Raw genomic sequence first — 26,217 nt, 5'->3', positions numbered from 1 at the left:
CGCTGAGTGACTTTTAAAATAAATCGTGGATCTGTGAGTGTTGAACGAGCTCCGTATGAATCTTGACATTGACTCACTCACTTGAACCCGAAAGATAAAACCGGCTCGCATCTAATCCGAAGTATTGATTGCTTTAATTTAATTACTGGGAATGGGGTCTGTGAAATTTAATACGCATGCTGATGTGGATGCAGAACTTTTGGCATTCGTACACCAACTGACATAATAATATGCGTTGGCAAATACATAATGCACATGGTCTTACTAGTATAATATTATATAAGTATATATATATACAAGTTAAAATAATATTATGTTTGTTTGATTTCATTTTCCAACTTGGCCCTAAATGATATCTACATATTATTAAAAAAATTCAATGTTTGTTTGTTCAAATTACCTTTGCTGCCAATTCCAATTTAGAATTTTCACAACAGGTCAAGATACGGTTTGCATATTAAATTGAATGCGATTTTAATTTAATGTTGTTTTGTTTTACTTAGCTATTGGAATTATTTTAATTTTGAAGAATGTAATTGTTATTATTCTTTTGGTATCTAAGTAAGATAAATGTACTTACAGACCTACAAACTTATCTGAAGAATGGGATGGGGGAGCTACTGTCGAAAACTACCCAATCAAGACTCGTAACTTGACAAAATCTGACATTCGAATGACATTTTCAAAATGGCGTCCTATGGTAGTTCTTAGTTCCATTTTTGGCCCTTCTTTAGATAAATTTGTAGGTCTGTATATCAATGTACTCTACTCAGCTAGTCTACTATATAAAAAAAAATAAGTTAAAATACTGGCAAACTTATTTTTCGCCTACTTCCCGTATATGGAGAGACTTGAAATTTGATACACGGTCACGAATCCGGTGACAATAGATTTTATCATATTTTGGAAGCGGTCCGGTACTTCATACAACGTTATTTAAAAAAATAACCTCTTTGTTAAAAATCTTGTTGAGCTAAACCCTACACTTATAGATTCATCAGAGATAGAATTGTAAAAACATAAGTGTAAATATGACCATAAAAGTTCTCCAATTAAGTTATTTTAAAAAATATTACTGTTTTGTTAAAGTCGCTTCCTATCTGAATCTTTCACTAATAGATTCCTCATTGACGGTTTTCAGATAGAAATTAATTGTGCTCCGCTGATCTACTTTTCTAGATAATGGGAATTTAACAATGCCTTGGTGCGAGTGTGGCGAAGGGTATATAGGGGATCAGTGGGTGGTGAGGTAATGGTGGGGATGGGGCAAAGTCCCCTAATGGTAAGACGGGCCCACTAGTTCTAAGGATATTCTTTTCAATATCTTGATGGTCGAAAATAAAAAGCTGTAAATCTGAGAACATAATATATACAGAAATTGGCAACTGATCGTCATGCGTCTTCGTATCGCAGGGGTTAGGTATGGACCAAAATATTCCAACGTTTTATATGTAAATTCTAATTGGTCTAACTAAGTGTTCTTATGTATTTCCAATTGAATTGTTTTTAGCGACCCGGGTTTCGGCATTCGCCATCTTCAGTTACTGTATACATTCATATATACCACGCTCATAAGAAAACAATATCTCGTATGCCATGAAACACAACATGAAGAAAACTCTCTCTAGTCACTATCAAGGCATACAAAATCCTAATTTTTTGTATTTCACTATTAAGATCACGTGTTCTACATAATACGTGATAAATTTGATGGAATCAAAGATAATTTAGATTTTTTCATGTCATGAACAAATAGTGCTATGTGGTATACGGGGCATTGTTTTCTCATGAGCGATATACAATTGACAGAAGCTCTTGAAGTTCTAGAATTTTCCAATACTTACTCACTATTTCAATAACTGGGTAGTTCTTGTACTTTATGCCATTGAAATGGGAATGGGACGACTGGCCTCCGGACAATTGGACGCCGCACTGTCGTAGACACGTGTAGACGAGGTATTTTAATCATTTTCTATCTACTACCTTGTAGTTTGAATTCATTTTACTCTTAACATAATGTATTCTTCATCGGGGATTGAGAATTACCATGCCTAAGGCTTTATATAAAATAAAAAACTCTTTTTTCGTTGGAACTTAAACATATGCACGATTAAATCATTGTTTACGTCTGCATATTTACATTCTCACCAACTATTAAATCATAATATAATCATTGAAATATAAATAATAATATTGAATATTTTTTTTGAAAGTACCTATAAGTACCTAACGCCTATTTATTTTCGAATTCCGTGGCGTCCAGTTGTCCGGTGCCAAATCGTCCTAGACCCATTGAAATACGTATATTATAAATCTAGGTAAAACCTCTGTTTAGATGTTCCTGATTAGATGTTCCTGATTAGATGTTCCTGATTAGATGTTCCTGATGATTCCTATAAACTTTTGCTACTACATCAAAAGCCCAAAATATTATCTCAATATATCGGATCACATTCTGCTATTATGTCGGTACAAAAATAGACCGATAATGCATGTCTCCCGACGTGCAGTTTTCATACGTTTCTACCATTTTTGTAGAGTATTTACGTCATCATAAAAACACAATAATATTACAAAAATTGCACCGGGTTATTTTTTCACGTGAAATATGTAAACTATGTTAATTTAATTAAAAAGTATTATTCAGTGTACCATGAAGATTTTATAATTTAAGTAGTTTACCGTGACGCGAAGAAGATTGAAAGATCGGAAGCACTTAGTTATACGTATAAGGAACTACATACATATCCATTTTAAAATTATCTACCCAATCTGAGATTGTCGTCTATTGCCTGCTACCTATTTACAGAATGATTTACTCATGTTAAAAAAATCGGAAGCTATTCAGGATATTGGTTAGGTTAGGATACAACCAAATGTATTCAAATTATTTCGAATCATATATACCTACATATACAAACATTTCGCATTTAATATGTTGGCACGCCGATTGGAAAAGTTTGTCTGTTACTGCAGAGGCAGGTTTCGGAATCGATATTAATTTGTAGCGGGCAATCGGTTGGATTCGCCTGCCGCCGGAACTAGTTTCGTAAAAGGCTTTTGTGTCTCACTTAATTTGGTAGGTGCGTGCTCCTCCTAACGATAGCCCCAGTGACTGTGAGCTCTATTCTTGTCCATACGTTTATGCCCGCCACATGTTTGAATTTGTTTATTTATCAGACATTTTTATCGGTTGAACTGAGATTTTTGTAGTTTTTGTCATTATTTTTATCATTATTACACGCATGGCGTAAGCAAAATATTCTATTTTGAAATTTTAAATTCATTATTTTATTTTTGCTTCGACCTCAAGATATCACGTCTTCTTTGACTATTTAGTACTTATAATACATTTATCACGGAAGTACGTACTATTTTTAAGTCTAAACACCAATCAGTAATTGCAACAGCGCACTTCTGTTTCTTTTATTTATTTATTCTGTATTTGAGCAATCGCCTTGTGTTGTTAATTCTCATCACATCCTCAACGTTTCGGGCTCGTTGCTATCATTTTCTTCCATCAAGTCATATCTTACGTCAAGCCAAATCTATGAGAATTTACTCTGCAATGAACGCGACCAAAGGCAATTGTCAGTGTGTGTTCGCCTTAGGTGAGTGTACACGGCGCCTGAAGATGCCGAAAGGCGAAACCCAGGTCGCAAAAAACGACTCAAATGGAATGGGACATGGCTTAAATCCATTAGAATTTAAATTCAAATTCCATCAAGTACCTTCGGTCGACTTTTATAAAAAATATCTTTGAGATATTTTACAAAATTTGTCCATATTAATATCAAGATTTTGTATGTGAGGGTATATCCTGGTACATTTCATTTATCAATGGTTCCATTATGGTGAACGGCCGTTCTCACGACTTATAGATTTAAATTTCGTTTCACGGGTCGCGAAACTGACCACGAGTGTTCATACACGCACCAGTAGTGATATTGACAGCCGTCGTGTTTTGAAATCTAAACTATACTAGGTAGATATTGCCATCAAACACCGTATCGTGTCAATTTCCGGCGTAGGTATCTACAGTTTCGTTTCTATTCATTGGTTTTACAAAGAATTTACTAAACTGTTGAAAATCGCGATGCTTTATTTACACGATGATTCTTTGTCATCGGTGACGTCAATTGTTTACAACTCGACAACCTGAATGTCGACAATTCAATAGTAGGTATCAACCAGATTTTGGAAATATGTTTTTTTTTATTAATCCTATTGCTGTTTAGGCCTGACGTGCAGTGACGTCCCTAGACAAAATGCCGCCTCTGGACAGGGCTAAAATGCCGTCCCATGTTTTTTTATACAGTATTTTTTATTACCCGTGCACGTGTCGTTACTGGTCACTATGGACGTCGAAGGGCAACGGAAATAAACTAGACATCGCGAACTCGACAAAAAAAATACAGTCCTGTAATCATTTTATGTTACTTAATACATTTTGTTTCCAACCAGTGAGTGAATTTTTTAATGGAAAGATATTTTCGTTATTACTAAGTTTAGGTACCTAGCTATTTCTATATATATTCTCCTCGATTTGCCGCCCTTCGAGTAACTGCTGCCCACCCCCACGGGACGTCACTGCTGACGTGGACGTCGTAACTACTTATTGGTGCAACAGTCTCAGTCACTGTTGGATGGATGTCAAGTGTTCACCACAGATCAGAACGAGGAGTGTCTGAATGCAAAAAATGTGTGCGGTGCGAGATCACGGACTAATTGAAAACTTTTCGTCTTCCGCTGCTTGTGCGAATGTCCCTATACAAACATTACGATAAATGCGTTTGGGTGTCACCGGTCGCTAGCCAAATGTAGTTTCGTCTTGCGTCTCTGTCGCACGCGACAAGCGTGTTTTTTTCTACCAAAAATGTTTCATCGATGCTATGTGCGGCAGTATATTAAATTACATGTGGTTTGTGTATGACAACAAAATCAAATCGACAATTTCGACGCGTTGCAGTCGGATGATTTTTAATATGCGACTGGGCTTACAATCTTTGTTCGGAAACAGCAATCTACACCGACTCGTGCCCCGCACATGACTACATCAAGCCATTATTGTAAATTCAACAAAATATTATATAAACTTGCCAAAAACACTGTCATTTATTATATTGTTCGACTGATAGAAAACTGAAAACAAAAAAAACATTGGTACAATTAAAATATAAGTAAGTATATATAAGTATAAGTATATAATTATACTGAAGAAAAATGTGTTGAGGATGACTTTTTATCATAATTTACAAGATTTAATGGAACAAAATAAAGGACTCAAACGGCTTCTTTTCTCACCTTGTTTGGTATTTTTTGACGAGAGTTGACTGTTGAGGGCGGATCTAATAGGTCCATTTTTGCCAATATAGGTACATTCATATTACGACAGTAACATTTAATTATAAACATGTCCTTGACTCCGCTGACATAGGTAACTTCCGCGTTTAAATCATTTTTTTTCGCAAACTATGAGTGCAAGCCGTTCATGCCTGCCTTACTTACCACTCTCATGCTATTGCCGATGTGGGTGTACTTACTTGATAATTTCCAATTTTATCTATACTTACCAATAATCAAGTGTGATTTCATTTTTGACTGTTACTACAAAAAATCCAGGCACGTGGCTGTTCAATAAATCACCAGCCACACCTGAGTTATCGTACCTGTGAATTATGATAATAATAATACTAATCATTTTAGGCGAGTATATGGCCTTGTCACGTTTTGAGGCAGAGAAATAAGCAGTGATCATAATATTTTATAAGATATACGAACATGGAGAAGCGTGATGCTTCATACTTTGTAATGCCAAAAGCACATCGTGACAATTACATCATTATTATACTGAGGATATTGACCTTCAATGTTAGAGGTAAAGTGTCGTAATTGATACCGTAGTTTTTCCAGTCAGTCCAATAAATGAGTTAAGGTAATATTTGTTTTATTTTGCGTTTATTATTTGTATATTAATATATCGTAGAATAGAAAATAACGGCGAGTATTTATTTTGAGGTAATTTTTTTTTTCGACGTGGCAAAAAGCATTTTTTTTTTAACTTAAGTACAACATTTTACCACTGACGGTTACAATTTAGAAATCGGGAACATCAATTGTTTTTTCGCACAAGGTGAGAACTAATCTGACATTGGTAATGCCAATTGGGCGGGCAATAATAATTTTTTACCATGTCCGATCCTAATAAGATCATATTAAGGGGTTTTGTATTAAAATATTTTGTTTTTACGAGAAATGGCTACTTATACATAATTTGAAAACATCTAATGCATATACACATTATAAAAAATCGTTTTATAGATGTTGGCCACTTGCTCAACTTATTAGGTCCATATTCTGACTCATACACAAATTGAAAAATAATATGTGTACTTTCCAGACCCAGGATTCGAACCTGGGACCCACGACATTATAGGCCGAAGCTTAAGCCGCGCGGCCATCGTGGGCGTCAATTTTATTTAATAACAATAAAAAATGTGTTCATAGTTTGAAAGAGCACACTCATAAACTACTACCTTATAAGTATTAATAATAATTGATATCCTTCGGCTCTTTCTCCCTTGGTAGGACATTTTGTCACTTAACGGTGTTATAAATTAACCAATTTCTTAGTTGGCTCACATATCGACCCATTTACCACGTTGTTACTTCGAATATCAAAAACCCACTGAACTGAAATTATGCATACATCATCTCAAAACCATCAACCACCCAAAACAATCCCAATACGGACTGATTTTTTAAAATGTGGTCATTGTTTTTTTTTTACTTTATTTTTTTACCTTTTACCTTTTTCATCAAACATAAGTACCTAGGTCAAATATATATCATTGCTCTGAGGTGAAACATATCTAAATTCATATATACATGTACATACCTTTATTAACATAGACGTGTACTATTTATATTTTTTATTTTCCCAAACAAAAGATTACGTAGGTACCTCAATATTGAGTTTACTATTCGTTTTTTGTCAACCAGACGCCAAGAAAGTCGCTGGCCGTAAAACATTAAATTTATCATCCGAATGGCAAGTGTTTAAATTTCTGGAAGATGACTGATGAAAATAATAGATATTTAAAAAATCCTTTATATTTTACTTTTTATTCTAATGAGATTATAGAGATTTCGTATAGTAGTAGTATATTGTTGGTAAGGGGTTGAATATACTGAACGATCAGATAATTTTATATTCCTAATTTCGCTGTTAAAATAATCTCAGGTGGATCATATATTAAGGAGAAGGTATCGAGTTGATGAGTGTGGTAGACACTTACAACTCTTCAGTATTATGTTTGGTTGTCCCATTGCAGGATCTGTCACTTTTTCGTTGCATTGCATATATCTGGTTCTGAATAGATTAAAAGTATTTCCGATTCAGAGGGACGTTATAGTACGAGAAGCCCATAATTTTATATATATTACTTATAACTGTGAGGAATTATTGAACTCCTGGAGCTATAATATGTCTATATCGTTTAGGTTCTATACTTCAGGGGATGAATGCTCATTCTGTATAGGTATATAATCATTCTGATGGTACGATAATTCCGCGACCCACTGACACTGGTCGTTTAGGTAGTTTGTGGTCATATATGATAATTTGGTTTAATCGTCGCAGAAAAAATAAAACACTAAGAGTTTGCGTTTGTTCTTCGATAGAAAGTTTACGACCCCTATTTTTATTTTCCTTTAAATCCCAGTGGCGATGGGTGGAGGTAGGCTGTTAAGATTCGACATAAATGGCGCACACTAAACTTTGTCAGTTATACTAATTTATTTTCATTGAAATAATAATACAATTTGCAGAGTGTGCTGTTAGTTTTTAATTTTCAATTAAACCCTATCGAAACCAAAGTTTAATAGTTTAGGTATGCTATGGGCGATGCGACAAAAATAATGCATACTTGTCATACTTCTTTGATTAATACATAGGTACTACATATTATGGTATTGGTTAGTATTTTTAAATTCATTAAGCCCTGCCTAACCAAACTATATCTAATCGATAAAAAATTTTCTTATATCTATAAAATATGGTTTAAAGGCACAATTTTAGATATTTTATAGATAAGCGAATATTTTTTGACTATTATCACTATGGCCTGGATTAGGCAGGGTTTAATTGAATTTTAAAAACTAACAAACACTATATACACATTGTAGTCTGTAGTTCACTGAAAACAAATACGTTTGATTGACAAAGTTTAGTGTGCACTATTTATGTCGGATCTTAACAGCCTACCTCCACCCTTCGCCACTGTTAAATCCATAGTAAAGTTGTTGCCTCTATTATTACTTATTGGTTTTATATTTTCGCACGTCTTGTTTAATTGTTTATTTCAAAGACTTTCAAAAAACAACAATGAACAACTCAATAAAATTAATATAATTATTGTATACAATAGAAAAATCAAAGAGCACTTTTGAAGCGACTTTATACAATCATAACTTATTCCAAAACCTGGGGCTTCAATATTTTCCACCCTGAAACTTAGAAATCAATAAATTGAGCGGTATCCCGGTATTGCAAACCCTAATCGATACCCGTCCTTTTATTTTCAGTCAATTTACATTCGCATCTTTTGAATGACTGCGCATTTGTGTAATCAAATCATATCTCATCTTTAGTGAATCACTCTCACATCAGACCTATTTCGGAGGAAGACATTTTCTACATATATTCCCTGTCCCTATGTCTACCATACTTTGAATGAGTAAGTAGTATACAAATGATGCGTATTGAATATTAAATACACAGCAGTTGTCATATTAACTTTCTTATCACGTGCCATTTCCTTATTTATTTTTTATTTTTACTAAAACATAAAACAGCACCGAAATTCTTTGGTGTGTGGTGATAAATAATAATATAAACTCGCTTGCGAATTAAGATACGGAACACATGCATGGTTATGAATGTTATGATTTAATACTTACGATTATGACTAGTAAGTACGTTTGTAGGTACTTGTAGAAAATTTGTTATCTTAGATAGTATTTGTGCATCTATACATAAATTCATAATAATTATAGTAGGTAGTGTAGCTACTTAATACTGTTTTAAATTAAACTACTTTTATTCAAATGAATATTGTTTATTGATTATACTTAAATGTTCATACCACTTTAGAACCGTGTCCGGAAACTTGTACGTATGCGGTTCGCCGTATCACACTTCACCGTGAAATGTTGTATCGGAAATATATGGCCGTATATTAAAGACCGTCCAACCTTTTCGGGTCGTATAGTACTGACATCAAATGCATGTCTAAATAAAATACGGTTCTCGTCGGTTTACACTTTACAGTTTACAGGAAGCCAGCAGCATTTTTTTTAAATAGCCGATATACTGGATTATTTGTTAGGTTAGATTAGGTTTTCATTCGTGAATTCATGAATTTTGCCAAAATCAGCTACGAAATGAAAATTTAATTAATCTTCATATTGAATCTAATAAAATTGGAAACCGTATATCTAGTATACGGTCATCTCTTTCCGATAGAAAGCTCACGGCGCACTGTGACACTGGAAATGTTTTACGTACAATTTATATGTAAACCCCTTTAGAACAGTGTTTCTAAACCTAAACAGTGTTGTTAAACTTTTTCAGTAATAACGTATTTTGAAAATGTAGGTATCATTGAAGTATCTATCGAGAATTATGCTTAGGAGAAGAAGTTATGCAGCAACAATGGATGAAGGAATTAAACACCGGGGAATTGTCGCAGGGGTTCCAGATTGAAACTGGAATGCGATGTTTATTAATTCAAGTTCCATTCCGTTATTTTTTTTATTTTTTTTCCCTTAATAGGAATGTTTCTGGGATTTATTATGGGAAAATCAGTCTACCTACATAATAATAATTGATTTAAGTTTTATATACTTTCATTTGAATCGTTTTTCTGATCCGAATATCCTTCTCTATTGATAGATGCATCTCAGATTTGAAAGTGGATTAATTTGGCTAAGAGAAAACAAAAATCCCAAAATTCACATTAATCAGGGAGGAATGCATAAAATGTAGGTATTTTGTTTTTACTCAATAATATTTTTTAATTCGTTTTTATTTTTAAAAATCGTATTTGCTCCATATCTCGTGCTTTAAATATATCTGTATTTTTGAGATTTAAGTAATAAATAAAATAATTTATAAGTAAAACTAAACGTTAAGTAAATGTAGACTATAAGTTTGAAAACATTGCCGACGTCTGGCCATAACCAACCAGACTTCCTTGGTATTCTCTATGTAAGTATTTCAAAATGTTCTTCAAATTATTTAGATTTGGCATGATTGTATGTATGTTACGCCAAATGTGCGAAATTGACTATTACATGAAATGGGCTAAATTTTGGCTAATTCATGTAATAGTCAAGCCTGTTGTCTTATTCATGAATAAGGTAAATTTTCTGCCGAGTACATGAAGTCGCCAGGGCATGGAATTCTTAAACTGTCAACATGACAGCAGAAAAAGTAAATTTAATACGGATGATTTTATTAGTTATAATTGGACATAATATAATATTATTAGGTTAGGTTGGGTCGGGTTAGGTTTTGAAATTCTGAATTATTCAACTGAATGTCCATTTTGAGGTTAGCTAACAAGTGTCAACAAACTAAAACGTACAATCGACCATTGCATGTACGATACCCAAGCACGAATCAAATCGCGAAAATACCTTTTAATAAATTCATCCGTTATCATATTATAGTTCTAGTTTTTTTGCGCATAGTAAATGGATATGAACGTCATTTTAGTCATTGATTGGTATATTTTTATATTATAATCAATGACATCTGACACATTTCATTTGGTTAGTTTGATTAGTTGCAAAAAATACCACCGGAGCGCGACCACCTATTTTGACCATAGATAATATACGTATATTTTGACCAATCCACGAGCATTTCACACATTTAGTTTAGTTGCAAAAAATACCACCGTAGCGCTACTATCTAATTTGTCCAATGCATGAACAAGGCAGAAAAATTACTGCGGAATTCATGCACTCACCACATATTTTGTCTAATTCATGAATAAGACAACGGGCTTGCATTTTTCATGATTTAGGCAAAATTTAGCCCATTTCATGTAATAGTCAATTTCGCACATTCGGCGTAACATTTATATTACTATATATAGTATTATATAGTATTATTTTTTCTAGTTTTTCCTGTATTTTAATTTAAATTAAATTAAAAAATAAGTGATATATATTTTTTTCATTGCAAATATTTTTTCTACTCGATTATCTTATACTAAGTAAATATTAATGGTTAAAATGGTGTATAAAATATATTATGATATATAATGTGAATCTAACAGGAATAGAAAAACCGTTAAAAGTAGGTCCGTAGGTATCATTTTCGCGTGACCGAGTATTTTCCACCAAAAAAGGTCGAAAAGGGTATATTTATGGTATCCGGAACCACCATCGGTTTTTGAACTTCCGCTTTGACAAAAAGCGCATTCGATTTTAGCTTTCATTGTTCGCAAAATGATTGCGTAGCGAAAATTTGGTAGTATTATAGATACCTACGTATTGGGCATAATAATTTTATATGGTGTAAAAAATATTGAAATATTTTTGTCCATAATGTAATTTAAATAATGATCTATTTAAATATTGTCAATTCGAATTTGGTTTTTCTTGAAAATTATTATTTTGAATATGATACTAGATGCTGATAGTTGGAATATCTTAACTTCTGCTTCTTTTAGTTCCTTTTGCAGACCGTCAAGTCCCTTTGAAAGATTAAAATTATTGCAAAATTGATTGCCAGCTATTTTTCATCTTTTTGGGAGGTCCACTGAAAGGGCGACACCCAGCGGGTCTTACGTCACGATGGAACATTCCAGATTGTATTGTCTTCATCTGATCGCATCTTCAATTTTAATAAGTTCTCGAATCAATTCATATGTTCTCGGAATGTTATCATTTCTACGCTTGAAAGCATACATTTTAGCATAGCATGTTTTGAAATTTAGTATTTTTCTGTTTATTCTACTCACTTAATTGTTTTGTATACCTACATCTTGCAGTGGCTGCAGCGTTATTTTTTTGCCATTTAATTTTACTATTAACGTCTTAGTACTAACCACCCCCACAAGGGGGGCTGACAGGGCTGTAGCCTAGGGGCCCAGCGTGGCGAGGCGACCAGATAAATGAGCTAAACACATCTTAAATTTTCTCGGTAAAAAAGTCGCCTGCGGCGCTATTTTACTTCGTTAAAAAATCACTAAAAATACCCTGAATTTTATTTTACCTCGAACACCATTTGAAAAACGTCACTGTAGTGCGACGGACTGCCTTCAACCTAAGCGATGGGTAGGATGACCCACCAAAGATCCTGGCCTGGGGCTCGCTTCAGGATGTGGGGGCCATGACCCCCATATATCTGATCTGGATAACCTGCTCTATTCGTGATTCTTGTATCACAAGTTTGCATCCCTTGAAAATTGAAAGACGTGGCGGGAGGTGGAAAAAAAGTACGTGCTCATCTAAATATTCTTAATAATGATGATGCATTGTGTAATACTTTTATATCTCAGATCATAATTTTGCAGTAAGAAATGGTTTGAGGCTTTACCCGTAGAATATTTTTTTAACATCTTTGTGGACAAATATATTAAATAAAGTCAAGTGACGATTAGTATCACCTATTTATATTCACTTCTTTTACTTTCATGTATTTTTTAGTAATAATGTTAAATTAAGTTACGATAAATATCTCTAAATACTAACCGGAAGCCACACTAGTGTCGGTTATTCACGTTAACTATTTATCTTATCGGTTATCCTTATCATGATTCAGCACGTGTAGGTACATATAACAATTGCACTGATATAATATTTTATCATTGCGTATAGGGATTATTAGTGACATACTAAATAAGTTATCGTTACAATGTGAGTTTTATATCAAGTCTTCTACGTTACCACGGTCGTTTCTGGAACTAAAACCAGCCGCCCCGCATTAAGTTCCCCCCCACTACATCTCCCCCGCCCATAATTCACTGTGTGTCGGTATCGCGTAGAATTTTATTAACATCATCATGCCCAAACGCGTTATTTATAATGTACAATTATTATGAAGACGAGAAACGGAAAAGAAAGCTTTTAATTTATTTCAATAGTGCCAGCGATGCCAGTCTGCTATGACAAGTCAACACACAAAGAGCACGTGACGTAACAGTATCAACTCACACAGCGATGTGACGTAGAAGATTTGATATAAAAGTCGCATTGTAGCGCAGTGATAAACCTTTTCACGTCGCCCTAATGCCTTAATCAATAGGTAGGTACCGATTTGTGGCATGTGTGTTCCCAAACCTTTTAATCAAACTATATCAGCTACCCTGATTATTTCCTGTTCCGCATTCAATAATAAACATAACTCTATATTTACGAATAATATATCGGCGAATGTTTATGTTAATCTACTATCACAGGACACGTTTGGGGTGTCTTCCTCTGCCGATGTAAGGTTTTTTAATCCATGTGAATATCTCAGTGTTATTGAATGGTTTTTATATCGTGAGGGAAAATTGATTCATTGAAGATCTCCAATTTCCTTTCTTTAAGGTCTATTTAGTTAATTTAGTCTTTAAGTAATGGCCAACTATAGAATACATGCCAATACTTCATTCAGTGGAGGCCCTTAGGTATTTTGATGCGATTTATTCCCTGTGGCCTACAGAGTTAGGTATTGCGTTAAAAAAATAAACACCAGTACGTATGATCCGTTAATTGTAAACGTGTATCGGCCCATTGAACTCAGTTTGGCTGGGATAATTATTTTTTCAAATATCCTGCGATTTGGAGCGTTGCGGCGCACACTTTGAAAACCTCTGCATTGGTGCGTTTCGTTGTGGCCAATTGCTGGTAGGGTTACACGGTATTCTTAATTGGATACGTTACCCAATCAATAATTTTATGCAATTAGTTGCAATGTAAATTGTAAGTTTTCTTGAAAGAAGAATTGAATTACAAATTAATAATACCTATACTTACGTACCTATTAAAAATTACAAAAATATTCTTGGATCTGCATAAACAGCGGTTTTAATTATTTTACCTTGAAGTATCGTAGGGACAGTTTTAATCAGATAACTGCAAAGGTTTGCATCACAATTGTTTTTTTAACATGTATATATTTTACCGCTCGCCGTGATATTAAAATTGTGTGCACAAATTCGAGTGTAACGCAAAAATGGTACCATTACTATTTTTCACATCATCGCGACAAGCACGATGGCCGAGCGATCTAATTTTGAATTGAAGTACTGTTGGCGTGGGTTCGAATCCGACAAATATTTTTATATTTTATTTTATTACCCAAGTACTAATATGTATTTCTTAAATTATTAATTTATATTTTTAACCAAATATACGTTAATAAGTGATTACTTACTAGACTAAACAAATCGACGATAAAAAATATTCGTCTATTTATAAAATATCTAAAATTGTGTATGGTTTTATTTCATAATTTTAGATATTTAATGAATAATTGAATATTTTGTTGACTATTATTTAATTTGACTTTGATTTAGGATTTAATTGGATTTTAAAAAGTAACAAACACAATCTACATCAGTGGTCGGTAACCTTTTGAAAGCCTGGGTATAACATATACATGTTCCAATGTACTTCCGTGTAGCGAAAGTAGTCAGCATCAGGCCACTGATGTTTTAGTGAAGTTTTTTTTAACTACCCACGTCCTACATATTACATATTCACAAATACCATTTATCGACAGGACTGACAATATTTTCTTTCCACAACTCTTTACCCATAATTATTCCTCTACATATTATACTTAATCTGTAAAATTCGCCACACATACCTACTTATATTTAAAAGAATATATATTTTTGTTAAATGTGTACATAATAAATTATTACTTACTTCTTTATTTAAACATGAATTTAGACATTTATTTTTTATGCAGGTAATTTAACGTTTGCTAAAGAACCTGACACCGGGGTTCCGATTATTGATTTAATAGAACGAGCGCTGGATTTCATTAGTTTTGTCGATTGGAACTGATCCTGGAACCCAAAACACAATAGTTTTGTAACACACACTAATATGTTGCAATCAGGCACTGGCGTGGTTCAATAAATAAATGTATAACATACATGATTTTGAAAAACACTTCTGAGAAAATTAAAACCAATAGAAAAACTATTTTTTGAAAAAAGTAAGACACCCGGCAGGAATCGAACCTGCACCTCTCGGGTTTACGCCCCGTGCGCATTGTTCACTATGCTAATATGTGACATACTAATTACGACAAATTTTAACAATTGGCCCTTATAATACCTGCTCATAGTCATCATCTAACCGACGTCACGGATCTCTCCAATATTTTATGTTGTATGTGTGTTGTTGTTTGTTGTATGTGTGTTCAATAATTAGAATGATATATTCTTAAATCTTGTGAATTATTCGTTAGAATAAAAGAAATAGTTAATTAAAAAATAATTGTACTCTCACTAACTGAGTAGAGTTGAGTCGGCTTTACACCATTATCAAGACTAGCAAAACGACCCCGATTGTGCTTCAACGTATGTAAAATGAAATTCTAACAAGTATATTGACTGAATCGACAACTTATATTGTGGCAATTGAAACATTTATACGTTCTTTTTGTGGTATCCCTATCAAAGTCGTTAAAGCATGTTTCAGTTTGTCATAAATGGCATTTTTATGCAACATGCCACGAGTTTCTTCTCACCTTTTCAGATATTGTATGTTTAGTATCAATCTTTATGAATATAGATTATAGAAGTAATTCTTCAATGTGATTGGTTTCTACAAAGTTAGATCACTGGATGTTGCTTGCAATAGCTACTAAATAGACTTGTAATGAGTAGTGACTAATGAATATTCAAGCAATAATGTTGTTGTTGTTTTCTATCGTCTACTTTCGTGTCCTCGTTACGTCAAACGGACTCTCGGAAATCTGACCTAGCCTTACGAGTAAATAATTATTGTGAGAATGATGGCAAGATAAATACAAGCATACTTCTATAATAGTGGAACTTGGGACATTAACAATGACTGTTGACAGTTAGAACCTGCAATAACAGGTGTAGGTACTCAACTATTGTCTGATCGTCGGAACCGTTGCATCATTTTGCATATTTCAAACAATGCGCGATTGTTGTCAGTTGCAGTCGCGAGGAGGCGATGGCATTGAAAGAAATACACTGCTTTGACATATTATTAAGCCGTTTACACACAGCCAAAAAGTTGATAACTTCATAAAACTTATAAGTACTCATATATATTATAATTCTACTCTTATGTATTTATTTATTTAGAAAAGAGTATTATGGCATTACAGCGAATGCGCCATAATAGATAATAAATACAAATTATAAAAATGACTTAATTACTAATAACAACCAATATAACAAGAATGTAGAAAATAAAGTATTGTGCTTATGTAGATATTAAAGTAAAGTTGTTTACTGCTGTTATAGATCACCAACGCCTTGGATATTTTGCCATTTACGGAGGATGTGTAGCTAAGATAATCTCTTTTTTCCTATGCGTCGGCAACCCTTTACCTTATATTATCATTACCATACATTATTTTACCTTCCTGAAAAGCCTTTTAATATGGCATAACGCGCAAGAAGGCAGAAATATTTGACCATTTCGTGTTCTCTACAGAGAAGAAGAAGAAATTGTTTAAACTAACAACAGTTTTATTTTTATCGCTTTATTCTGAAATTAAATGCGCGAATCGAGCCGAGTTGCCATTTTCATGATAGTGCCAACACCAGTGTGTACCTATACTAATTTACATGTCCGGGTCTCGCAAAATTATTCGCATAAAATGGCTGCTGGAACGCAGTCATCGCGTCCTGTTTTCCCCCGCTCGTCTCGCCTATATTGATAGTCCGACCGGTACATAGGTACCTAAATGATATTTATCATCAGGTTTGTGCTTTAGGAAATGGTTCGCACAACATTTTCATCGTAGCGAGAGTTGAGTGTTCCATCATTGTGATGAAACTGCATAATATTATGCTTTAGGTCTTCATCATTTTCGGGCAAACAGAGTTTAGCGACATCAATTATTCGTCACTGCAATAGGTAAGATCGAATAAGGTATAGTAATAGTAAGGAGAAGGTCATTCATTATTTAATATTTAGGATTCCTTTTTCAATAACTATTCACCGTTTGACATATTCACTCATAGCGAAATGATCTTTGTCATATACGATTCAACTTTCAATGTGTTTTTTCAACACACATACGATGCAAAACCATCAAGAGTTACTTATTTAGCTCGCCTTAGTTAGACGTATCTTTCTCGTATTTTAAATGTTTTCGTTCTGGGCCACTGCCTTTTTTTGTCAATTTTCTACCTTATGAAGTATTATTATGTATGTATATTGTAGGCGACGCAATCTAAGTTGCCGATATCGGGATCTTAAAGATACGCCTAATGACGGTTCTGCATATATGGTGCGTTGGTGCGAGTCATATTACAATTAACTGCAAGATAGTGTAACAAAATCCGAACAGTAAGTACATAAAAACACACCTGTTATAATTATTAATATATTATGTGCGTATGTCGTATGGTATATATTTATTATCAATACTTGGGAAAATCGTAGGTGTAAGTATACTTACTATATTACATAATATAGTATTTCTCAGTTATTATGCATCTCATTTTGCAACCATTTTGGACTCGAATGTAAAAAAAATCTACTTTTCATTGAAATGGTGTTTTGTGTTTAATTGATGCAAATGACTTGTTATCATGTCCAGAAAAAAAAATATATCTTTCGGCCTTGTCGGTCGCTTTAGAAAATGTCAGAACACGCCAATTTTAATAATAGCATAAAAACAGTCCATGGAATAATACATTACCCGTCCTATACAATTCTGTATATTTTTCAAAAAAAATTCTCGTGTTTTGAAAAATGGATTTTGTTCTGTTGTTATACCTAATTGTTCAAAACGTTATCAAGTTTATCGACAAATAAAAATGGTTTTCACGATCGAGTTTTGGTATGTAAGCAATACATAGTTAAATAGGTACGAAAATGCTACACTTAATTAATTTTTCCTGTCACTATGGTATTTTGTATATCCAGCTACAACCAAACAGTAAACTAGACTTCCACAGTCAGACAGAGAGGATAGCCAAGATGAAATTACGTGTTAAGGTAAAGAAAACACATTTTTATTATTAATACATAATCCCTATGCACTTATCTTTAAATAATATTATAATGTCGCGGCGGCCCTCGTAGTCCAATGCATAAGGCGCTGGCCATTTACTTTGGGGCTCCGGGCTCGATCCCAATGAGCTCACAATATATTTACATAATAACATGTGAATTACTCAAGCCGGGAGTGTTGCCATTGTAATTGGGCTTAATTGGGGTTGTGGTGTTACATAAAGAAATTAAAAAACGTAGGGAATAGCTGTTAAATTTTGAGTTATTACTGAAAATATATTATAATCCTAATATTATTAAATAATGAATATGCTTATGTTTTCTTTATTTTTTGGAAGTTGTACCTATTTGTATATACCTATTACTATCTAATTTAAATGCCTACTTACCTAAATGTAGTTGAGTGAACCACTAAAAATTTGAAAAATTTCAATAATAAAAAAAACCATGGACGTAACCTACTTTGAAACACAGCCACATAATATTCTTTGTCATGTTGTGAACGTCAAACGCCCTAAATTTGTAATGTTCGCTTGATGTAAACAACTAAATTTTGATTGTCACAAAAGCTTTTACCCTCCTGTCTAAATTACGTCACATTTTTTATCGCCTTCCGTTCGTGAAAAAAGTAAATTCGTTTTGAAATGATCATTTTTTTTCAATGTATATATTATAACACCCACGGTGGCCGCGCGGCTTAAGCATTGGACTATCACGCCGTGGGTCTCAGGTTCGAATCCTGGGTCTGGCATGTACACATTGTTTTTCAATTTGTGTGTGAGTCAGGGTATGGACCTAATAGGTTGAGCAAATGGCTGACATCCATTTCTCGTAAAAAACAAAATCTGTTGATACAAACCTCTACTCTCTGGAGGCCCATAAATGGTACTATTAGGATCGGACATGGTCGAAAGAAGAAGAATATTATGTCCGTTCCGGTATTATGACCATGTCATTATTCTTACTAAAAAAAATAGTTTATTTTGTGATGTCACATTTTCTGCAACCCGATCTGCTTTCCAATCTTCCGTCTCAAATCGTCACGTTGTATTATACCCCCTCTTCCTCCTAGGAGCGTGACATCGTATATTGATGACTACTTACTTATATAGATACAATTTTTTCTCATTACTTTAATTTATATTAATTTAATATCGTAATTAATTGATAAGTTTACTGTATCGTATATTCCTGCGGTGTTTTTATGCCTGCACCGAAGCTCTTCTAACAAGTCGAACACACCAATTTATTACATACTTATTTGTTTTCAATTGGAATATAGTTTGACATCTCAAGGCCCAGTTTTGAAGGCTGCGTTGACGGAAGCTTTTGTGTGTTTACGAATTTACTTCAAATCAAAAATCAACCCCCCGCGAGCAAGGCGTGGTTGGGTGTCTACTTCGCTTATTTTTTTATCGTGCGGTAAAACGAAACTAATAAATATTTAATCAAAAAGTAATGAATGACACACGGCAATTCGTGGAAAGGTGACAATGCGGGTTGTCATGACGACCGACTAACAACCATAAAATTTGATAACTGCTGGATACAGAGTAAAAATATATATATCAACATTATATTACCTCAGAAACATACATCAGAAAAGTCCTATAAAACAATTTTGACCGAGTAGGATTCGATCTCACATCAATTCAGTCTGGGTGAGTGATTTTGTCTGTTAAGACAGTGGTTCATAACCGGTTCCACGAAAATTCGCATAAACTTTTTTTTGCAATACACGATCTATTTTTAAGCAATGAAAAAATGCTTAATTAACTTTATATTGCGCCAACCGTGCCATTGAAGTACCTAGCGATATACTTTAGAGATTAAATTTCGTTGCAATAATGGATAATGTAATGTAAACTGAGGAAAATTTTGGTCAGTAAGTATTTAGCATCGTCACCTAATATGCACTGTGTGTCAGTGGCGAAGGGTGGAGGTAGGCTGGATCCGACATAAATAGTGCACATGAAACTTTGCCAGTCATTCATATTTGTTTTTATTCAACTAAGACTACAATGCACAGATGGTGTTGGTTAGTTTTTAGAGTTTGTAGTTTGTAGAGGCTAAATTCACATAGATATTTTCAATTTTCGAATAGTTCGTAAAGCATTCGGAGCCATTCATTGGTCGGCGTATTGATATTAAACAGCACACAGCCAATGAGGTATCGCCTAATTAGTATAGAGTGGTTTTCCCAAATTGAAAATGGGAAATGTACGATTTTCATTTATAAGAACGTCTCCATGAGGTCAGCGAAAAAATTAAACGTATATTCATTGCGTATAATATTCGAAGTGTAGGAAATCATTATACCTATAATAAATAATTTTTATTTGTTAATTATAATAAAATTTTACAAAATGCTCCAAGGGTTCCGGAAACCAAAACAGGTTGAAAATTAAAGCTATCAAACTGTAATTTTGAGAAGTATTATATTATTAATTGGAGTGACGTTCAGAAATATATAATATAAATAATAAATATACATATCCACCGTTCTGAAGATGGGTTTATAACCCGAAATAGCTATCAACGTAAATATCTCAATTCAAGTACAATTAACAAAAATATTTGTGTTTCCAAACCATTATGCGAATTTTGTTAATAACTACGCTTTTCCACGTGTTTCACATTATTATCGTTATCATATTGGCACCGAAATTTAGGGCAGCGTATTGACATAAAATATTGTATGAAAATCGGAAGGGCGCTAGGTACTGAAATGTTAGGATTATTGAAAGTGGTATTATGGTAAAGGTTATATTATTATTAACATGTCTAGTGTGTTTCAGTGGCATACGAGATCCAAAAAAGGGCGAGACTATTTTGACGGACGACCCCAGATGCGGATAGCCAAACCAACAATCCTAAAGCCTAGTACCCACGTACGTTCTTGCTCGATGGTTTTGCTCGACCGAGCATGCTGACTTGGAAGCATGCTCGTCGTTGCGTCTACACAGTCGAGCAACTCGACACAAGACGCTGTGAGGCCACCGTCGCACCGCCACGACTTCGACCACGAGTGAGAGCGATGCCACACGAGCCTTGCCGGTGCGTCCTCACTCCCTCACTCAAATTGCATCGAGAAAGAATTACGAACCTTCAATCTTTTTCGGATAGCGCAATTTGTTCGATATCGAACAAAAAACCATCGAGCCACATGGTACACACGTTGAGACATGTTGGAATAAGCGTAAAACCATCCAGCAAGAACGTGCGTGTGTACTTACTATTACATTAATAGATTACGAATGCGATACGGTCTGACAGATTACTAAGTATGAGATTGATAACTGAATAATTGCTGCTGAATCAAGAAACAATTGGGAATTTTTAAGTTAAGAATTAATCACGAGAAAGATTTCTGCGAAGTTGCAAACAATGCGCCAAGTTATAGTGCGATCACTGTAAGAAACTTTCTGACTAAAAACAATCATTATAATTATTCACCTGAGTTATATCTGATTTCTGGCTATATATAAAATTACTTAAAATCAGCTGGACGAAGATTGACTAATATAACTGATATCTAACATAGTGTGAAACATATATGAGAACGCCATTTAAATCTGTGTATAGAATAAAGATACAAAAGGGATGTAGTTTGGAGGCTACTAGTGTAATAACATTGATGCCAACCGCTACACTGTGCATCTTTTGTAAAACGTCTCGGGATGATACTTCTAAAAATTTTATAATACGATTTGCTTGCTCCGCTCTTACCGCTTTTCCATCACAGCTGAGCTGGCAACCCTCGTTAAGATTGATAAACCGCGCATGCGTCGCACTTTTCATTCTGCGCATGGCCGCGGATATACCCCACATTCTAGCAGAGTTGTCCAAGTGCCGGTTCGCACATGTTTTCGCACGGCACGCATGTTACGAAGACAGGGGGGAATAAATTAAATTATGTTGCTTTTAATTAATATTTTACTCGGCGCATAATAATATTATCGTAATGTGTACATCGCAATATGTAGGTACTTTTATGATGGATCGTTAGCAGTGATTTTATTTGATTGGTGGAAATTATTACGTAGGTAGGTAATTTATCATACGCTGTGACTTGTATATAATAATAATTATAATTATTATAGTGAATGCACATTTAATGTTAATTATTATAGAGAATCAGGAATACGTACAACGTCGTAATCTTTCTCTTGAATAATCAGTTAACTTAGTAATTTTAAATCTTAGTTGTGTTGAATATTTGTAATAAGTTAGTATGTATTAGTGATAGTACTACTTTTTAGTAGTTACTTTTTACCTGGCAGTTCAATATTTAAGAAATAATAGTTATACATTTTCCACAATTTGTTAAAAAGAGAAGCCACTGAGTTTTATTCAATAAATTTAGCGATTACTAGATTGTAATATTAATATGTAATAAAATGTTTTGTTTCCTTTGACATTCACCATAACGTCTATATTATTATATAAAAAAAATATAATACGACATGTAACTCACTCACATAGCCTAATCTTTAAGTGGGTACTGACATTTTTTTATGTTTGATTTAGTACGTTACGTTTTATAACTTTTCACTTTTTTTGCACTTTTTACTACACGATACGCCTCTTTCTCTGATTACTTCGCATTAAATTAAATCAATGAAATTCATTTGTATTAATATATGTAAATAAAATAAGAAAATAAATAGATAATATAAGTAAAAAAAGATTTTTAGAATAATTTATATAACATCATTTTCATCCTAGAGCCGAAGTGCAAAGTTATGAAGTATATACTCTACCTATTGCCAATGCTGTGGGGTAGAAGGAGAAAAATAGCTAAGTACCTACCTATATAATGCGAGAAAGAGACAACCTATGAAATTTTCAAGGGGGTTGCAGTTTTTCATTGGAAAATTTTGAGGGGTGGGAATAATTGGGACTTAAAATTTCGCTAATTGAATTCATATCTCTACATCATGGGATTCCCAAAATTACATTATACAAGTCCAACGTTTAAGTTACTAAGTATACCTACTAATAATTCATTGATAGTGTATTATGTCAGCGAAACAAGTGTCGAATTTAACAATTTAAAAATATTGTGGTAAATACCAAATTATGGGTAGATTTCATTTTAAAATAAAGCAAAGTTTGTATTTAACGATATATACCTACCATATTGATTTGAACATTTGGCTTTAGTAGTTAGTATATAATAATTAATAGCATTGTCGTCCCAATTCGATTTTTACTATTCGAGTATATACATTGTTCAATCCTTCATCTTCCAACATTAATTTTGACAAGATACACTCAACGCGATGGCTATAAATGCATACTTCACTGGGAACGGATATAAATACAATAATATATTATTATTTAGGTGTATACCTTAGATTAAGTGTGTACCAAATTTAATGATATTTTAAAATATCCCATAACCAATTTAAAAATCAACGACGTTGATTATAAATACATAGACATGATTGCTATAATGATAAATCAATATTATATGTACAGATTTCTTGCCTTTTCTTGTCATGGCCAAGGTGTTAGAAATATCAGTGACGTCATTCAAAAGATCACCGCTCTGTGAAACGTTTTGTAATATATTTAGCATCTCTGCCATGTTTAAGTAGTGTCTAGATCAGTCGTCTATTTGTCTAGTCAGAGGTGCGGCGTCAAGTCTGGGCAGAGTGCATGAAAAAATTCGCTCACAAGTCACAATGCATCCAAACAATATTCCGCACCTAGAGGCTCGTGAAACAGTTGTGAATATCGATGGCCTGCGTGCCGTCTATGATATGGTGTATTCATTAAAATATTATTGAGTTATTTCATTTTTTCATATTATGTGACGTTGAATAAAAGGACAGCTACCCAGATTAATTAATATTTTCATCATTGTAATTTAAGAATAGCCAACTTAAAGTAGGCTATGATCTACTAGCCAGTATCGAACTGACAGTGATCCACCACGCTCTTCCATTGTCAATCATCAACTTAAACACACGTGTTACATTAAATTTGGTGAAGACACTGAGGCGTTACAATTAATGAGGCATGGTCTAAAAAGATCGTAACTATGCGACGCGCGGATTGTGCTAATGACGCCTGCTGAACGGAACATAATTTGTCATAAAAATTCAACATGCGTCCATTTAGTGTTATTTTTATTGTTATATTAGTAATAATAATATATTCGTTCCATGTTTTCTTTTTCGAGTACAGGTAACGTTTTTTAGTCATCTTTACACGATATAAAAATATATTCTTACGACGCCATCACAAAAAAATTCGACGTGCTCCCACCTCGATTGCCGCTGGGCGATTGGCGACAAATGTGAAATTTCGTCCGACCTATTGTTGAAAATTATTTGCCGTTTCACTTATGTATGCTCTTAAATACCCACTAGTGTTTTTGTCTTATTCTATTCATATATTGCACTCATCGCCAAACTATTATCCTGCAGTGCAAAGAGCATACTGCGAGATGGTAAGGGGAAACTACCTACTACTACGAGTGATGCAATACAATTCAAGTGATACGACGAGGTCTTTAATTTGAAAACATCTTAAGGGGGGACATGCTCGTCGAAGGTCAAAATTGAGTTTTTATTGTATTTTCAAACCATGATCCTGGACACTCCTTAAACGTTGTAGATAATCTATTTATATAATTTTGAAGCCTTATTATCCTTTATATTTATTTTAAACATTTGATGACTGCATGAAGTATTTTTGTTACATAAAATAGTATTCTTTTAAACCTCTCGCTCTAATGTTTTAGAATATAGTCATATTTCGGTACAGAACTGTGCAGTGGTGTTAAGATTTTTTACATTTATTAATTTTTAAACGCATTTATAAAACCATTAGTATAATTTATTACGAGATAATTTTTGTAAAATATTCACGATAAAAAATTATTTTGATAATCTCTGTGATCCCAAATTTGACAAGAATTAGGCATTTTATTATTCAAAAAATCGGCAAGATTAACACATTTGAAGATGATTCTAAAGATATTTATTATAAGCTATGTCTTTGACCATTCAAGTGTGATAAAAATCTTATGAATAATGATTGCTTTATAAGAATTATTGACCTAAGAATAAGGTAGTGTTTTTTTGAAATACGCCATTTCTTTTGTCATTCCCTAGTGGTTAAGCTACAACATACGGCCGTAGCCATAAAATTACAAACTATAATTAAAGTAGGGAGTAAAATTATGTTAACGCGCGTGTTTGAACATGTACCTAACCGAATTTTTTTTAATTTTTTTTTAAACGGTACATGTTCAAACACGCGCGTCAATATCATTTTACTCCCTACTTTAATTATAGTTTGTCAATTTATGGCTACGGCCGTATGTTGTAGCTTAACTACTAGGGAATGACAAAAGAAATGGCGTATTTCAAAAAAACACTACCTTATTCTTAGGTCAATAATTATTATAAAGCAATCATTATTCATAAGATGTTTATCACACTTGAATGGTCAAAGACATAGCTTATAATAAATATCTTTAGAATCATCTTGAAATGTGTTAATCTTGCCGATTTTTTGAATAATAAAATGCCTAATTCTTGTCAAATTTGGGATCACAGAGATTATCAAAATAATTTTTTATCGTGAATATTTTACAAAAATTATCTCGTAATAAATTATGCTAATGGTTTTATAAATGCGTTTAAAAATTAATAAATGTAAAAAATCTTAACACCACTGCACAGTTATGTACCGAAATATGACTATATTCTAAAACATTAGAGCGAGAGGTTTAAAAGAATACTATTTTATGTAACAAAAATACTTCATGCAGTCATCAAATGTTTAAAATAACTATAAAGAATAATAAGGCTTCAAAATTATATAAATAGATCATCTACAACGTTTAAGGAGTGTCCAGGATCATGGTTTGAATATACAATAAAAACTCAATTTTGACCTTCGACGAGCATGTCCCCCCTTAAGGAATGGGTTTATTATAACTGAATGTAGGAACACGCT

General features: G+C 33.5%; 1 protein-coding gene across 2 annotated transcripts in view; it reads left to right on the top strand.

Annotated features, from left to right (window-relative positions):
• The window catches only part of fdl (beta acetylhexosaminidase fused lobes), a 259,655-nt gene that overhangs the window by 29,264 nt on the left and 204,174 nt on the right, over positions 1–26,217 (top strand). The gene's annotated exons all lie outside the window — the stretch shown is intronic.

This window comes from Rhyacophila brunnea, unplaced genomic scaffold, assembly GCF_057557595.1.
Source record: "Rhyacophila brunnea isolate RB1 unplaced genomic scaffold, BYU_Rbru_1.0 scaffold_16, whole genome shotgun sequence".
Taxonomy (NCBI): domain Eukaryota; kingdom Metazoa; phylum Arthropoda; class Insecta; order Trichoptera; family Rhyacophilidae; genus Rhyacophila; species Rhyacophila brunnea.
Note: the sequence above shows the minus strand (reverse complement) of the source record. Positions and strands in the feature narration are given on the sequence as shown.